General features: G+C 44.4%; 14 non-coding genes across 14 annotated transcripts; all 14 read right to left on the bottom strand.

Annotated features, from left to right (window-relative positions):
* Positions 1-598: 598 nt before the first annotated feature.
* On the bottom strand, positions 599-672 carry trnai-aau (transfer RNA isoleucine (anticodon AAU)). The gene has a single exon. It is a non-coding gene; the product is annotated as a tRNA-Ile (tRNA).
* A 1,646-nt stretch (positions 673-2,318) lies between these two features.
* On the bottom strand, positions 2,319-2,392 carry trnai-aau (transfer RNA isoleucine (anticodon AAU)). Its single transcript has one exon. It is a non-coding gene; the product is annotated as a tRNA-Ile (tRNA).
* Positions 2,393-3,296: 904 nt separating this feature from the next.
* Positions 3,297-3,369, bottom strand: trnaf-gaa (transfer RNA phenylalanine (anticodon GAA)). The gene has a single exon. It is a non-coding gene; the product is annotated as a tRNA-Phe (tRNA).
* Positions 3,370-3,451: 82 nt separating this feature from the next.
* Positions 3,452-3,525, bottom strand: trnai-aau (transfer RNA isoleucine (anticodon AAU)). The gene has a single exon. It is a non-coding gene; the product is annotated as a tRNA-Ile (tRNA).
* An 879-nt stretch (positions 3,526-4,404) lies between these two features.
* Positions 4,405-4,477, bottom strand: trnaf-gaa (transfer RNA phenylalanine (anticodon GAA)). Its single transcript has one exon. It is a non-coding gene; the product is annotated as a tRNA-Phe (tRNA).
* A 76-nt stretch (positions 4,478-4,553) lies between these two features.
* On the bottom strand, positions 4,554-4,627 carry trnai-aau (transfer RNA isoleucine (anticodon AAU)). The gene has a single exon. It is a non-coding gene; the product is annotated as a tRNA-Ile (tRNA).
* A 913-nt stretch (positions 4,628-5,540) lies between these two features.
* On the bottom strand, positions 5,541-5,613 carry trnaf-gaa (transfer RNA phenylalanine (anticodon GAA)). The gene has a single exon. It is a non-coding gene; the product is annotated as a tRNA-Phe (tRNA).
* A 1,035-nt stretch (positions 5,614-6,648) lies between these two features.
* trnaf-gaa (transfer RNA phenylalanine (anticodon GAA)) lies at positions 6,649-6,721 on the bottom strand. Its single transcript has one exon. It is a non-coding gene; the product is annotated as a tRNA-Phe (tRNA).
* A 1,036-nt stretch (positions 6,722-7,757) lies between these two features.
* On the bottom strand, positions 7,758-7,830 carry trnaf-gaa (transfer RNA phenylalanine (anticodon GAA)). Its single transcript has one exon. It is a non-coding gene; the product is annotated as a tRNA-Phe (tRNA).
* A 76-nt stretch (positions 7,831-7,906) lies between these two features.
* On the bottom strand, positions 7,907-7,980 carry trnai-aau (transfer RNA isoleucine (anticodon AAU)). The gene has a single exon. It is a non-coding gene; the product is annotated as a tRNA-Ile (tRNA).
* A 914-nt stretch (positions 7,981-8,894) lies between these two features.
* Positions 8,895-8,967, bottom strand: trnaf-gaa (transfer RNA phenylalanine (anticodon GAA)). The gene has a single exon. It is a non-coding gene; the product is annotated as a tRNA-Phe (tRNA).
* A 1,036-nt stretch (positions 8,968-10,003) lies between these two features.
* On the bottom strand, positions 10,004-10,076 carry trnaf-gaa (transfer RNA phenylalanine (anticodon GAA)). Its single transcript has one exon. It is a non-coding gene; the product is annotated as a tRNA-Phe (tRNA).
* Positions 10,077-10,152: 76 nt separating this feature from the next.
* On the bottom strand, positions 10,153-10,226 carry trnai-aau (transfer RNA isoleucine (anticodon AAU)). The gene has a single exon. It is a non-coding gene; the product is annotated as a tRNA-Ile (tRNA).
* Positions 10,227-11,734: 1,508 nt separating this feature from the next.
* trnai-aau (transfer RNA isoleucine (anticodon AAU)) lies at positions 11,735-11,808 on the bottom strand. The gene has a single exon. It is a non-coding gene; the product is annotated as a tRNA-Ile (tRNA).
* Between the last annotated feature and the right edge of the window lie 217 nt (positions 11,809-12,025).

Below are 12,025 nucleotides of genomic sequence, written 5' to 3'. Positions count from 1 at the left end.
ACCGAGCCTCTGCAAGTGCTGGAGCACAAACTAACAAGTCCACCAACAGCATAGCCTGACAAGACTGGACACTCTTGGTTGCTCCTTGTGGCAATTCCAAACAGCTGGGGAATTTGATCAATTGGTATTGTGTTTGCTTAGCATGCTATAGGTAGTGGGATCGATGCCCGCATTCCCCAAAAACATTTTTTTTTGTGGATCCAAGAAAGCTCCAGTTCACACTTCATGCAGCCTTGTCTTACGACAACCTACTGTCATGTAAACAATGACAAGAAACTGTCATGTAACAACAAGAAACTGTCATGTAACACTGATGTCAAAATGTCAGATGAAAAAGCAAGAAATGACTTACTTTCAGAGGAGCAGCGTAGCACACACCATTGAGGCCCACAAACAAAGCAGTGGATAGTTTCCTTGAAGCCAGAGCATGAAGAAAGAACAAATCCCGAAACCCGGGATAGAACCAGGGACCTTTAGATCTTCAGTCTAACGCTCTCCCAACTGAGCTATTTCCACAACTCACTAATTTTATTTCTGTGGCACCCTTGACAATTCACATGCATGTGACTCACAATTTTGACACTCAAAATGTACATCATAACCAGTACGGGGATCGAACCCATGACCTTGGCGTTATTAGCACCACACTCTAACCAACTGAGCTAACCGGCCATTTGCTATCTTGCTCAATTGTTGAAATGCACCGAGCCTCTGCAAGTGCTGGCACGTAAACAAACAAGTCCACCAACAGCATAGCCTGACAAGACTGGACCCTCTAGGTTGCTTCTTGCGGAAATTCCAAACGGCTGGGGAATTAGCTCAAATGCTTTGCATGCGTGAGGTAGTGGGATCGATGCATGCATTCCCCAAAAGCATATTCTTTCATGGATCCAAGAAAACTCCAGTTCACACTTCATGCAGCCTTGTCTTACGACAACCTACAGTCATGTAAACAATGACAAGAAACTGTCATGTAACAATGACAAGAAACTCTCATGTAACACTGATGTCACAATGTCAGATGAAAAAGAAAGACATTAGAGAGAAAATAGCGGGCCTCAATGGCGGGCCTTCATGCAGCCTTGTCTTACGACAACCTACTGTCATGTAAACAATGACAAGAAACTTTCATGTAACAATGACAAGAAACTCTCATGTAACCCTGATGTCACAATGTCAGATGAAAAAGAAAGACATTACTTACTTTCAGAGAGCAGCGTATCACACACTCTAACCAACTGAGCTAACCGGCCGCTGGCTACAGAGCACAGTTGTTGAGATGCACCGAGCCTCTGCAAGTGCTGGAGCACAAACTAACAAGTCCACCAACAGCATAGCCTGACAAGACTGGACACTATTGGTTGCTCCTTGTGGCAATTCCAAACAGCTGGGGAATTTGATCAATTGGTATTGTGTTTGCTTAGCATGCTATAGGTAATGGGATCGATGCCTGCATTCTCCAAAAGCAAATTCTTTCAAGGATCCAAGAAAACTCCAGTTCACACTTCATGCAGCCTTGTCTTACGACAACCTACTGTCATGTAAACAATGACAAGAAACTGTCATGTAACAATGCCAAGAAACTCTCATGTAACACTGATGTCACAATGTCAGATGAAAAAGAAAGACATTACTTACTTTCAGAGAGCAGCGTATCACACACTCTAACCAACTGAGCTAACCGGCCGCTGGCTACAGAGCACAGTTGTTGAGATGCACCGAGCCTCTGCAAGTGCTGGAGCACAAACTAACAAGTCCACCAACAGCATAGCCTGACAAGACTGGACACTCTTGGTTGCTCCTTGTGGCAATTCCAAACAGCTGGGGAATTTGATCAATTGGTATTGTGTTTGCTTAGCATGCTATAGGTAGTGGGATCGATGCCCGCATTCCCCAAAAACATTTTTTTTTGTGGATCCAAGAAAGCTCCAGTTCACACTTCATGCAGCCTTGTCTTACGACAACCTACTGTCATGTAAACAATGACAAGAAACTGTCATGTAACAATGCCAAGAAACTGTCATGTAACACTGATGTCAAAATGTCAGATGAAAAAGCAAGAAATGACTTACTTTCAGAGGAGCAGCGTAGCACACACCATTGAGGCCCACAAACAAAGCAGTGGATAGTTTCCTTGAAGCCAGAGCATGAAGAAAGAACAAATCCCGAAACCCGGGATAGAACCAGGGACCTTTAGATCTTCAGTCTAACGCTCTCCCAACTGAGCTATTTCCGCAACTCACTAATTTTATTTCTGTGGCACCCTTGACAATTCACATGCATGTGACTCACAATTTTGACACTCAAAATGTACATCATAACCAGTACGGGGATCGAACCCATGACCTTGGCGTTATTAGCACCACACTCTAACCAACTGAGCTAACCGGCCATTTGCTATCTTGCTCAATTGTTGAAATGCACCGAGCCTCTGCAAGTGCTGGCACGTAAACAAACAAGTCCACCAACAGCATAGCCTGACAAGACTGGACCCTCTAGGTTGCTTCTTGCGGAAATTCCAAACGGCTGGGGAATTAGCTCAAATGCTTTGCATGCGTGAGGTAGTAGGATCGATGCCTGCATTCTCCAAAAGCAAATTCTTTCAAGGATCCAAGAAAACTCCAGTTCACACTTCATGCAGCCTTGTCTTACGACAACCTACTGTCATGTAAACAATGACAAGAAACTGTCATGTAACAATGCCAAGAAACTCTCATGTAACACTGATGTCACAATGTCAGATGAAAAAGAAAGACATTACTTACTTTCAGAGAGCAGCGTATCACACACTCTAACCAACTGAGCTAACCGGCCGCTGGCTACAGAGCACAGTTGTCGAGATGCACCGAGCCTCTGCAAGTGCTGGAGCACAAACTAACAAGTCCACCAACAGCATAGCCTGACAAGACTGGACACTCTTGGTTGCTCCTTGTGGCAATTCCAAACAGCTGGGGAATTTGATCAATTGGTATTGTGTTTGCTTAGCATGCTATAGGTAGTGGGATCGATGCCCGCATTCCCCAAAAACATTTTTTTTTGTGGATCCAAGAAAGCTCCAGTTCACACTTCATGCAGCCTTGTCTTACGACAACCTACTGTCATGTAAACAATGACAAGAAACTGTCATGTAACAATGCCAAGAAACTGTCATGTAACACTGATGTCAAAATGTCAGATGAAAAAGCAAGAAATGACTTACTTTCAGAGGAGCAGCGTAGCACGCACCATTGAGGCCCACAAACAAAGCTGTGGATAGTTTCCTTGAAGCCAGAGCATGAAGAAAGAACAAATACAAATGCCGAAACCCGGGATCGAACCAGGGACCTTTAGATCTTCAGTCTAACGCTCTCCCAACTGAGCTATTTCAGCAATTCACTAATTTTATTTCTGTGGCACCCTTGACAATTCACATGCATGTGACTCACAATTTTGACACTCAAAATGTACATCATAGCCAGTACGGGGATCGAACCCATGACCTTGGCGTTATTAGCACCACACTCTAACCAACTGAGCTAACCGGCCATTTGCTATTTTGCTCAATTGTTGAAATGCACCGAGCCTCTGCAAGTGCTGGCACGTAAACAAACAAGTCCACCAACAGCATAGCCTGACAAGACTGGACCCTCTAGGTTGCTTCTTGCGGAAATTCCAAACGGCTGGGGAATTAGCTCAAATGCTTTGCATGCGTGAGGTAGTGGGATCGATGCCTGCATTCTCCAAAAGCAAATTCTTTCATGGATCCAAGAAAACTCCAGTTCACACTTCATGCAGCCTTGTCTTACGACAACCTACTGTCATGTAAACAATGACAAGAAACTGTTATGTAACAATGACAAGAAACTCTCATGTAACCCTGATGTCACAATGTCAGATGAAAAAGAAAGACATTACTTACTTTCAGAGAGCAGCGTATCACACACTCTAACCAACTGAGCTAACCGGCCGCTGGCTACAGAGCACAGTTGTTGAGATGCACCGAGCCTCTGCAAGTGCTGGAGCACAAACTAACAAGTCCACCAACAGCATAGCCTGACAAGACTGGACACTCTTGGTTGCTCCTTGTGGCAATCCCAAACAGCTGGGGAATTTGATCAATTGGTATTGTGTTTGCTTAGCATGCTGTAGGTAGTGGGATCGATGCCCGCATTCCCCAAAAACTATTTTTTTTGTGGATCCAAGAAAGCTCCAGTTCACACTTCATGCAGCCTTGTCTTACGACAACCTACTGTCATGTAACAATGACAAGCAACTTTCCTGTAACACTGATGTCAAAATGTCAGATGAAAAAGCAAGAAATTACTTACTTTCAGAGGAGCAGCGTAGCACACACCATTGAGGCCCACAAACAAAGCTGTGGATAGTTTCCTTGAAGCCAGAGCATGAAGAAAGAACAAATACAAATGCCGAAACCCGGGATCGAACCAGGGATCTTTAGATCTTCAGTCTAACGCTCTCCCAACTGAGCTATTTCGGCAATTCACTAATTTTTTTTCACCCTTGACAATTCACATGCATGTGACTCACAATTTTGACACTCAAAATGTACATCATAACCAGTACGGGGATCGAACCCATGACCTTGGCGTTATTAGCACCACACTCTAACCAACTGAGCTAACCGGCCATTTGCTATTGTACTCAATTGTTGAAATGCACCGAGCCTCTGCAAGTGCTGGCACGTAAACAAACAAGTCCACCAACAGCATAGCCTGACAAGACTGGACCCTCTAGGTTGCTTCTTGCGGAAATTCCAAACGGCTGGGGAATTAGCTCAAATGCTTTGCATGCGTGAGGTAGTGGGATCGATGCCTGCATTCTCCAAAAGCAAATTCTTTCAAGGATCCAAGAAAACTCCAGTTCACTCTTCATGCAGCCTTGTCTTACGCGAACCAGGGACCTTTAGATCTTCAGTCTAACGCTCTCCCAACTGAGCTATTTCGGCAATTCACTAAATGTATTTCTGTGGCACCCTTGACAATTCACATGCATGTGACTCACAATTTTGACACTCAAAATGTACATCATAACCAGTACAGGGATCGAACCCATGACCTTGGCGTTATTAGCATCACACTCTAACCAACTGAGCTAACCCGCCATTTGGTATTTTCTCAATTGTGGAAATGCACCAAGCCTCTGCAAGTGCTGGCATGTAAACAAACAAGTCCACCAACAGCATAGCCTGACAAGACTGGACCCTCTAGGTTGCTTCTTGCGGAAATTCCAAACGGCTGGGGAATTAGCTCAAATGCTTAGCATGCGTGAGGTAGTGGGATCGATGCCTGCATTCTCCAAAAGCAAATTCTTTCATGGATCCAAGAAAACTCCAGTTCACACTTCATGCAGTCTTACGACAACCTACTGTCATGTAACAATGACAAGCAACTTTCCTGTAACACTGATGTCAAAATGTCAGATGAAAAAGCAAGAAATTACTTACTTTCAGAGGAGCAGCGTAGCACACACCATTGAGGCCCACAAACAAAGCTGTGGATAGTTTCCTTGAAGCCAGAGCATGAAGAAAGAACAAATACGAATGCCGAAACCCGGGATCGAACCAGGGACCTTTAGATCTTCAGTCTAACGCTCTCCCAACTGAGCTATTTCGGCAATCCACTAAATGTATTTCTGTGGCACCCTTGACAATTCACATGCATGTGACTCACAATTTTGACACTCAAAATGTACATCATAACCAGTACAGGGATCGAACCCATGACCTTGGCATTATAAGCATCACACTCTAACCAACTGAGCTAACCCTCCTTTTGGTATTTTGCTCAATTGTTGAAATGCACCGAGCCTCTGCAAGTGCTGGCACGTAAACAAACAAGTCCACCAACAGCATAGCCTGACAAGACTGGACCCTCTAGGTTGCTTCTTGCGGAAATTCCAAACGGCTGGGGAATTAGCTCAAATGCTTTGCATGCGTGAGGTAGTGGGATCGATGCCTGCATTCTCCAAAAGCAAATTCTTTCATGGATCCAAGAAAACTCCAGTTCACACTTCATGCAGCCTTGTCTTACGACAACCTACTGTCATGTAAACAATGACAAGAAACTGTCATGTAACAATGACAAGAAACTCTCATGTAACACTGATGTCACAATGTCAAATGAAAAAGAAAGACATTACTTACTTTCAGAGAGCAGCGTATCACACACTCTAACCAACTGAGCTAACCGGCCGCTGGCTACAGAGCACAGTTGTTGAGATGCACCGAGCCTCTGCAAGTGCTGGAGCACAAACTAACAAGTCCACCAACAGCATAGCCTGACAAGACTGGACACTCTTGGTTGCTCCTTGTGGCAATTCCAAACAGCTGGGGAATTTGATCAATTGGTATTGTGTTTGCTTAGCATGCTATAGGTAGTGGGATCGATGCCCGCATTCCCCAAAAACATTTTTTTTTGTGGATCCAAGAAAGCTCCAGTTCACACTTCATGCAGCCTTGTCTTACGACAAACTACTGTCATGTAACAATGACAAGCAACTTTCCTGTAACACTGATGTCAAAATGTCAGATGAAAAAGCAAGAAATTACTTACTTTCAGAGGAGCAGCGTAGCACACACCATTGAGGCCCACAAAAAAAGCTGTGGATAGTTTCCTTGAAGCCAGAGCATGAAGAAAGAACAAATACAAATGCCGAAACCCGGGATCGAACCAGGGACCTTTAGATCTTCAGTCTAACGCTCTCCCAACTGAGCTATTTCGGCAATTCACTAATTTTATTTCTGTGGCACCCTTGACAATTCACATGCATGTGACTCACAATTTTGACACTCAAAATGTACATCATAACCAGTACAGGGATCGAACCCATGACCTTGGCATTATCAGCATCACACTCTAACCAACTGAGCTAACCCTCCTTTTGGTATTTTGCTCAATTGTTGAAATGCACCGAGCCTCTGCAAGTGCTGGCACGTAAACAAACAAGTCCACCAACAGCATAGCCTGACAAGACTGGACCCTCTAGGTTGCTTCTTGCGGAAATTCCAAACGGCTGGGGAATTAGCTCAAATGCTTTGCATGCGTGAGGTAGTGGGATCGATGCCTGCATTCTCCAAAAGCAAATTCTTTCATGGATCCAAGAAAACTCCAGTTCACACTTCATGCAGCCTTGTCTTACGACAACCTACTGTCATGTAAACAATGACAAGAAACTGTCATGTAACAATGACAAGAAACTCTCATGTAACCCTGATGTCACAATGTCAGATGAAAAAGAAAGACATTACTTACTTTCAGAGAGCAGCGTATCACACACTCTAACCAACTGAGCTAACCGGCCGCTGGCTACAGAGCACAGTTTTTGAGATGCACCGAGCCTCTGCAAGTGCTGGAGCACAAACTAACAAGTCCACCAACAGCATAGCCTGACAAGACTGGACACTCTTGGTTGCTCCTTGTGGCAATCCCAAACAGCTGGGGAATTTGATCAATTGGTATTGTGTTTGCTTAGCATGCTGTAGGTAGTGGGATCGATGCCCGCATTCCCCAAAAACTATTTTTTTTGTGGATCCAAGAAAGCTCCAGTTCACACTTCATGCAGCCTTGTCTTACGACAACCTACTGTCATGTAACAATGACAAGCAACTTTCCTGTAACACTGATGTCAAAATGTCAGATGAAAAAGCAAGAAATTACTTACTTTCAGAGGAGCAGCGTAGCACACACCATTGAGGCCCACAAACAAAGCTGTGGATAGTTTCCTTGAAGCCAGAGCATGAAGAAAGAACAAAAAAAAAATGCCGAAACCCGGGATCGAACCAGGGACCTTTAGATCTTCAGTCTAACGCTCTCCCAACTGAGCTATTTCGGCAATTCACTAATTTTTTTTCACCCTTGACAATTCACATGCATGTGACTCACAATTTTGACACTCAAAATGTACATCATAACCAGTACGGGGATCGAACCCATGACCTTGGCGTTATTAGCACCACACTCTAACCAACTGAGCTAACCGGCCATTTGCTATTTGGCTCAATTGTTGAAATGCACCGAGCCTCTGCAAGTGCTGGCACGTAAACAAACAAGTCCACCAACAGCATAGCCTGACAAGACTGGACCCTCTAGGTTGCTTCTTGCGGAAATTCCAAACGGCTGGGGAATTAGCTCAAATGCTTTGCATGCGTGAGGTAGTGGGATCGATGCCTGCATTCTCCAAAAGCAAATACTTTCAAGGATCCAAGAAAACTCCAGTTCACACTTCATGCAGCCTTGTCTTACGCGAACCAGGGACCTTTAGATCTTCAGTCTAACGCTCTCCCAACTGAGCTATTTCGGCAATTCACTAAATGTATTTCTGTGGCACCCTTGACAATTCACATGCATGTGACTCACAATTTTGACACTCAAAATGTACATCATAACCAGTACAGGGATCAAACCCATGACCTTGGCGTTATTAGCATCACACTCTAACCAACTGAGCTAACCCGCCATTTGGTATTTTGCTCAATTGTGGAAATGCACCAAGCCTCTGCAAGTGCTGGCATGTAAACAAACAAGTCCACCAACAGCATAGCCTGACAATACTGGACCCTCTAGGTTGCTTCTTGCGGAAATTCCAAACGGCTGGGGAATTAGCTCAAATGCTTAGCATGCGTGAGGTAGTGGGATCGATGCCTGCATTCTCCAAAAGCAAATTATTTCATGGATCCAAGAAAACTCCAGTTCACACTTCATGCAGTCTTACGACAACCTACTGTCATGTAACAATGACAAGCAACTTTCCTGTAACACTGATGTCAAAATGTCAGATGAAAAAGCAAGAAATTACTTACTTTCAGAGGAGCAGCGTAGCACACACCATTGAGGCCCACAAACAAAGCTGTGGATAGTTTCCTTGAAGCCAGAGCATGAAGAAAGAACAAATACAAATGCCGAAACCCGGGATCGAACCAGGGACCTTTAGATCTTCAGTCTAACGCTCTCCCAACTGAGCTATTTCGGCAATTCACTAATTTTATTTCTGTGGCACCCTTGACATTTCACATGCATGTGACTCACAATTTTGACACTCAAAATGTACTACATAGCCAGTACGGGGATCAAACCCATGACCTTGGAGTTATTAGCACCACACTCTAACCAACTGAGCTAACCGGTCATTTGCTATTTTGCTCAATTGTTGAAATGCACCGAGCCTCTGCAAGTGCTGGCACGTAAACAAACAAGTCCACCAAAAGCATAGCCTGACAAGACTGGACCCTCTAGGTTGCTTCTTGCGGAAATTCCAAACGGCTGGGGAATTAGCTCAAATGCTTTGCATGCGTGAGGTAGTGGGATCGATGCCTGCATTCTCCAAAAGCAAATTCTTTCATGGATCCAAGAAAACTCCAGTTCACACTTCATGCAGCCTTGTCTTACGAAAACCTACTGTCATGTAAACAATGACAAGAAACTGTCATGTAACAATGACAAGAAACTCTCATGTAACCCTGATGTCACAATGTCAGATGAAAAAGAAAGACATTACTTACTTTCAGAGAGCAGCGTATCACACACTCTAACCAACTGAGCTAACCGGCCGCTGGCTACAGAGCACAGTTTTTGAGATGCACCGAGCCTCTGCAAGTGCTGGAGCACAAACTAACAAGTCCACCAACAGCATAGCCTGACAAGACTGGACACTCTTGGTTGCTCCTTGTGGCAATCCCAAACAGCTGGGGAATTTGATCAATTGGTATTGTGTTTGCTTAGCATGCTGTAGGTAGTGGGATCGATGCCCGCATTCCCCAAAAACTATTTTTTTTGTGGATCCAAGAAAGCTCCAGTTCACACTTCATGCAGCCTTGTCTTACGACAACCTACTGTCATGTAACAATGACAAGCAACTTTCCTGTAACACTGATGTCAAAATGTCAGATGAAAAAGCAAGAAATTACTTACTTTCAGAGGAGCAGCGTAGCACACACCATTGAGGCCCACAAACAAAGCTGTGGATAGTTTCCTTGAAGCCAGAGCATGAAGAAAGAACAAAAAAAAAATGCCGAAACCCGGGATCGAACCAGGGACCTTTAGATCTTCAGTCTAACGCTCTCCCAACTGAGCTATTTCGGCAATTCACTAATTTTTTTTCACCCTTGACAATTCACATGCATGTGACTCACAATTTTGACACTCAAAATGTACATCATAACCAGTACAGGGATCGAACCCATGACCTTGGCGTTATTAGCACCACACTCTAACCAACTGAGCTAACCGGCCATTTGCTATTTGGCTCAATTGTTGAAATGCACCGAGCCTCTGCAAGTGCTGGCACGTAAACAAACAAGTCCACCAACAGCATAGCCTGACAAGACTGGACCCTCTAGGTTGCTTCTTGCGGAAATTCCAAACGGCTGGGGAATTAGCTCAAATGCTTTGCATGCGTGAGGTAGTGGGATCGATGCCTGCATTCTCCAAAAGCAAATACTTTCAAGGATCCAAGAAAACTCCAGTTCACACTTCATGCAGCCTTGTCTTACGCGAACCAGGGACCTTTAGATCTTCAGTCTAACGCTCTCCCAACTGAGCTATTTCGGCAATCCACTAAATGTATTTCTGTGGCACCCTTGACAATTCACATGCATGTGACTCACAATTTTGACACTCAAAATGTACATCATAACCAGTACAGGGATCGAACCCATGACCTTGGCATTATCAGCATCACACTCTAACCAACTGAGCTAACCCTCCTTTTGGTATTCTGCTAAATTGTGGAAATGCACCTAGCCTCTGCAAGTGCTGGCATGTAAACAAACAAGTCCACCAACAGCATAGCCTGACAAGACTGGACCCTCTAGGTTGCTTCTTGCGGAAATTCCAAACGGCTGGAGAATTAGCTCAAATGCTTTGCATGCGTGAGGTAGTGGGATCGATTCCTGCATTCTCCAAAAGCATATTCTTTCATGGATCCAAGAAAACTCCAGTTCACACTTCATGCAGCCTTGTCTTACGACAACCTACTGTCATGTAAACAATGACAAGAAACTGTCATGTAAAAATGACAAGAAACTCTCATGTAACCCTGATGTCACAATGTCAGATGAAAAAGAAAGACATTACTTACTTTCAGAGAGCAGCGTATCACACACTCTAACCAACTGAGCTAACCGGCCGCTGGCTACAGAGCACAGTTGTTGAGATGCACCGAGCCTCTGCAAGTGCTGGAGCACAAACTAACAAGTCCACCAACAGCATAGCCTGACAAGACTGGACACTCTTGGTTGCTCCTTGTGGCAATCCCAAACAGCTGGGGAATTTGATCAATTGGTATTGTGTTCGCTTAGCATGCTGTAGGTAGTGGGATCGATGCCCGCATTCCCCAAAAACATTTTTTTTTGTGGATCCAAGAAAGCTCCAGTTCACACTTCATGCAGCCTTGTCTTACGACAACCTACTGTCATGTAACAATGACAAGCAACTTTCCTGTAACACTGATGTCAAAATGTCAGATGAAAAAGCAAGAAATTACTTACTTTCAGAGGAGCAGCGTAGCACACACCATTGAGGCCCACAAACAAAGCTGTGGATAGTTTCCTTGAAGCCAGAGCATGAAGAAAGAACAAATACAAATGCCGAAACCCGGGATCGAACCAGGGACCTTCAGATCTTCAGTCAAACGCTCTCTCAACTGAGCTATTTCGACAAATCATTAAATGTATTACTGTGTCACCCTTGACAATTCACATGCATGTGACTCACAATTTTGACACTCAAAGTGTACATCATAACCAGTACGTGGATCGAACCCATGACCTTGGCGTTATTAGCACCACACTCTAACCAACTGAGCTAACCGGCCATTTGCTATTTTGCTCAATTGTTGAAATGCACCGAGCCTCTGCAAGTGCTGGCACGTAAACAAACAAGTCCACCAACAGCATAGCCTGACAAGACTGGACCCTCTAGGTTGCTTCTTGCAACTTGGTGAGCGTAGGTTTGGCATAATGGGCAGTTGGCCCCGAACAAGATGGCGTCTAGGCCTCAACGGTTTTTGAGTTATGGCCGTTTTTCTGGGA

Source organism: Oncorhynchus clarkii, chromosome 20, assembly GCF_045791955.1.
Source record: "Oncorhynchus clarkii lewisi isolate Uvic-CL-2024 chromosome 20, UVic_Ocla_1.0, whole genome shotgun sequence".
NCBI lineage: Eukaryota > Metazoa > Chordata > Actinopteri > Salmoniformes > Salmonidae > Oncorhynchus > Oncorhynchus clarkii.
This window is presented reverse-complemented; position numbering and strand designations above follow the sequence as displayed.